The sequence below is a fragment of the Hypanus sabinus genome, chromosome 15 (assembly GCF_030144855.1).
Source record: "Hypanus sabinus isolate sHypSab1 chromosome 15, sHypSab1.hap1, whole genome shotgun sequence".
Taxonomy (NCBI): Eukaryota; Metazoa; Chordata; class Chondrichthyes; order Myliobatiformes; family Dasyatidae; genus Hypanus; species Hypanus sabinus.
In genome coordinates this window covers 30,457,704-30,463,159 of record NC_082720.1, presented here as the reverse complement: position 1 = coordinate 30,463,159, position 5,456 = coordinate 30,457,704, and positions in this window count along the sequence as shown.

Sequence of the window (5,456 nt, the reverse complement as noted above, 5' to 3'; positions counted from 1 at the left end):
GGAAAGAGGTGTCAGATGGACTAAGTAAATTGGAGGGGAAGATGGAAATTGGAGACAAGGTTGATGAAATTGATTAGCTCAGCATGGGTGCAGGAAGCAGCATTAATGCAATATTTGTTGAAGCATAGAAAGAGTTGGGGAGCATTATCACTGTAGGCTTGGAACATGGCATGTTCCACGTAGCTAATGAAAAGGTAAGAATAACTGAGCCCATGCAGGTGCAAAATAGTGACCTTTTGAGTTTGGAGAAAGTGGGAGGAGCCAAAAGAGAAACTGTTAAGAGAGATTTAGATTATTTTAAAGTTTTTACACAGAACAAACTTGACAGTCTAAAGACGATTATTGATAAAACTGGTAAGATTAAAACAGGAAATTACTGCTGATATTACTGATAAGAATGCACATTTTGGATTCTCCTGATAATATCATAAATAAATTTGATATTCTGACAAGTGCATTTTTTGAAAGTGAACCTAACTTACACTGAAATAGTGGACCAAGACATTCATATATGCTAGTCCAGGGGTCGGCAACCCGTGGCTCCAGAGCCGCATGCGACTCTTTCATCTCTCTGCTGGGGCTCCCCGTGGTTTGTTAGTTTTTGAAATGTAATTCAAAATTTGAAGATTATGGTGATCTTGTACAATCTAAAAACATTGTGGAGACCCCATTTCCTGACACATCCGAACCGGCTCACAATTAGCCACCGTTCCGGCTAAGGGAGATAGCCTAAGGGGGTTTGTGAGTACGTGTCTTTTGGAGCATCCGCGCCCACGGGGACGGGTTGAGGGAGGCTTTAAAGCAAGGCTGTTTAGTTCGAATAAAGTTACCTTTGACTGCAGTGTCTTTATTTTAGCGCTGCGTGTAGCGCTACACTGCTACAACGTGTTTTTTATCGCTATTAATGTACATCACCACTGCCAATGCCTGATACCCGCCAGTGCGCGCTTTCTTTTAATTCTTCGATCCAAGGTAGGCTAACTATGGAGTAACCTTCAACCCAACGTCTTTTCTTCGGAGTTCAAAATGTTTTTGTTGCATGCAGAAATGTAATTTCATTTTCTCTGCAGGAGTTCATCAATTTCATAAATGCAACACATTATAGTTTGTTTATACATAGCATAAAGGCAAAAAAAACCCCGTTGTATGCAGTGTTATTTCATTTTAAATGTCAAACGGGTTTTGTGGCTCCCAGTGTTTTCTTTTCTGTGGGAAATGGGTCCATATTGGCTCTTTCAGTGGTAAACGTTGACGACCCCTGTGCTAGTCCTTTGATTAGTGACTCAAATTGTGTTGTACTTGTCTTATACAGTATAATCCTTTAAAATACCATGGGGTACATGACAGGCCAGTCATCTTGCTTAACAATGTATTATTTGCAGTTGAAAATGTTAACTTTTGATGAAAGCATCAACTCCATTATTTCTTTTAAACTTTATTTGTGGTGCTACAGATTATGTGCAACAAATAAAATTGTTTCTTTTCTATTAAAAGCGGGTTTCATATTGGGGGTTTATTTTTGCAACATTTGCAGTCTTGTCTAGTTCATTTAAAATAGTCAGTCCCCACTATCTGCACAGAGGTTGAGCATTAGCAGATTATTAAATTTGTTGGCGAGGTTGAAGATCTGTATCATAGCCTATCCAATGGGATAACTGGGTACTGTTTGAGCATGGTAATATAGAACGATCAGCAAGTACCTGTACAATAGTTTGGTTCAGCCAAGGATGTGGAGGCTTTGGAGAGGGTGAAAAAGATTTGCCAGAATATTAGCAAGATTAGAGGATATTAGCAATAAAGTGAGGTTGGGCAAACTTTTCTCCAGAGTGTCAGAGGTTGAGGGCAACCTGTTAGAAGTATATAGAATTATGAGAAACATTGACTAGATAAATGCTCAGAGTCTTTACCTCAAGGAGTATATGTCAGGTACTAGAGGACATAACTTTAAGATGAGGAGAAGAAAACTTTATGAAGATTGCTGTGGTAAGTGTGATCATGAAGAGAGTGGAGGTGCCTGGGACACACTGTCATGGAAAGTGGAGGAAGCATATACAATACCAATATTTCATTATAAAAACATAAGAAATAGGAGCAGGAGTAGGCCAACCGGCCCATCGAGGCTGCCCAACCATTCAATAAGATCATGGCTAATCTGTCTGTAAACTCAGCTTCATTTACCTGCCTTTTCCCCATAACCCTTCATTCCCTTACTATGTAAAAACCTATCCAATTGTATCTTAAATATATCTAGTGAAGAAGCCTCAACTGCTGCCCTGGGCAGAGAATTCCACAGATTCACCACTCTCTGGGAAAAACAGAACAGGCAGTGAATGAAGGGACATAGTCCACATGCTGAAAGATATAAAGTTTAAATTGGCATCATTGTTGACACAGACTTCTAGAGCCAAAAGGCCTGTTTCTGCACAGTCCTGTTTTAGTTCTATGTAACATGTGGGATTGCTTAGTTTTACATTTATCTCCCATGGTGTGTTGACTTTATTGTTAACACCAAGAGATAAACAAAACCTTAAAAGAAACAGATAACTTCCATGAATTTCAAACATTTTTACAATAATACCGAATGTAATGAAAATATACCATTTAACGTTTGCATTAATACATCAGGACTGCTAATCAGAATCTACTTTCTAGTCTTACTAAGGGTATAATCCTTCCAGAACCTCCCAGCTTCTAAGGACACCGACTGATACTGAAACATCAGAATAAAAATGCTCTAAAGAAAGCTGATTATTATGATGAGAAATGTATTAGATAGCTGGAATTGTTCTTGATACCCCTGAAAGGCTGATGTAGAACTTGGAGTCTAATCTTCCCAGTCCCAAGACTACATAGTCAGAATCCTTCAAACATTTCACTTTCCCCTCAACTGTAACAACTCTTTTAATGAATTTTCCTCTATCATTCAAGTTAAAAGCTGCATTGGTCTGATAATTTTACAATGTTTAAGTCAATTGAAACACCATTTAATGATTTAATAATGACATTTCCCACTCCACTGCAGAGCAAACCTGATTACCTGGATGGGTGTTGTTTCAACAGTATTTAAGAAGCTGAACTCATCCAGTAAATAAACAGAACTGTCAACATTGGACTCTGTATCCACTAATGGCACGGTTTCCAGCAATCACAGTCTCTTGTGGGTTATAATATCATTCAGCTACAGGGAAAAAGGAATAAGTTACCCACACACAATTTCTGGGAGCAAGCAAGTGAAGGTAACTGGATAAGATTGTGTCAACTTGCCATCAAAGAGGTATTGCATGGAAATATGCCCACTAAGTTCATACCAGCCTTCAGCCATGCATTTACACTCTCCTACGTCAATCCCATTTTTTATTTATCTCCCCTGCCCCATTCTCATTAACTCTCCGCAGATTCTACCACATGCCTACATATACTCGGGGCAATTTACAGAAGCACATTAATCTACTAACCTGCATGTGCTTGGAATACAGAGGGAGACTGCTGTACCCAAGGAAGCACAGCAGTTCACAGGGAGAATATGCAAATATAGATAAGACCCGAGGTGAAGATTAAATAATGCCTTAAATAAGGCATCCATCCAGTTCTACCAGTTGTGCCCTGATTTATAAATCTATCAAAATCCATTTTCTGTCACCGATTCAGCTAAACATTTCTGCAAGAATATCAATGTCATAAGAATGCAAAATCCAAGGAAAAGGACCACCAGCACCTCAAGGCAGTTAGTCAGCTTTGCCTGTGTTGCCTCTTTGATCAAGTAGCATGAATGAAATATCCTTTTCTTTTAGAATATCAAAGCATGTTGGCTGTTGCTTTTTAACATAACTCAGAAATCAATTTCCTCTGGTATGTTATGTGCCTAAAAACACCAAATTGCATCACTGTTTTTAACAATATCTTCCATCTGGCTTTGGCCTCCAATAAATTTCCATAAAGCAAGAAGGCAATGCTTTCCATAAGGCAATGCATGAAACAGCAAGTTCTGACATATGTTTGCAGGGCACAACCTTGTCATTAATCAAAGTATTTTAGGAAAACGACTGAAGACATCACCTGCAAGTCGATTGTGCCACTTTCATGGACAGAAATATCCCCTCCAAGACTGTTTTAAAAATAAATATTTTGTCATTTTTCAATAACAGGGTTTGACATGGGAGTTCATGATCTGTAATTCAAGAAATTCTTTTCTGTAAATTATATCTGTCATGTGAGGAATAATGAAACTACTGAAAATAAATGAACATAACAAATGGACAATTGCAATCCTTGACATCACTGGAACTGTTGCATATGTCTGGAGAGTAGAATAATCACTAATCAAATAGAACTTATGTTAACAGTGGTGAAAAAAGATCTTAAAATAATCTTTGTATTTCCAACAGGATGGATCAAACCACACTAGTGGGACAAACATGAAGAAGTTACATAGCCAAGACATTAGAAAGGAAGATCACAATTCAGGCCACTATAGTCACATTATTTTTAGTCTGCAGTTAGAAAAGGAGATAGCTTTTTGGAGAATATTTTTGATGTGACAGAGAGAAAACTATTCTCAAGGTAACTGAAGCCAGATTAGACCAGAAATGACCACGAAGTATATTGAGCTGAGAGAATGTGAAAAGTAGAAATTGTTCCTTAAAATGGCCATTCATTAAAGGGGCAGCATAACATTTTGGTGGAAGGTCTGAGATTACCTGAAAACTACGCCTGCATTCAACCTGCATTGAAATGACAAGGAGATAGACAATTTTCTTGTGGGCACCTTGCTAAGTGTCCCATTTGGTTTGGAATAAGGAGTAGGAAGAAAGTCGAGTCAAACTTTAAGCCAAATTGCACCATGCTGGCCAGAGCATGCCAAAACTTGATTGCAGATGATGACCGCATAAACTGCTGTGGATAAAACTAAATGACTAATGAAAAAATCTCCAAAATTCTAAATTACAATAAGAAGTAGATAGAATTACAACCATTCAGTCTCCAGCTTCATCCTTTGGCCATAATAAGCTATCGCCAACATTTAATTAGTGGTGCACATTTGCACACAACTGAGAGAGAAGCCAAAGACATAACAAAGACTATTAATCTAAATGAGATCAGAGATACAGCAAAACTTAAATAGTCTGTCTCTTCTGCCATCTTGATGCCAGTTTAACAGACACATATTTAATTCACTCTTTCTCAATGTGGCATGGTGATAAATGAATTTTATAGTGAGCCTGATATATTTGAAAAAGGAACATTGTAAACAGGACTAAAGTGAGCTTAAAGGGAGTTCTGGAAAGAAGGTACCAGTGAGTTTAAAAGGGAGCCCAGGAAACAGGTCCCAGTGAATTTCAAGGGAACCCAGGAGACAAGAGGCAATGAACCATTTGCCGAGCCATCAGGGCTGCTGAACAATGAGCTAACAGTTTATCAATGTTTTATGATACCCCTCTGACAGCTTTACCATATAT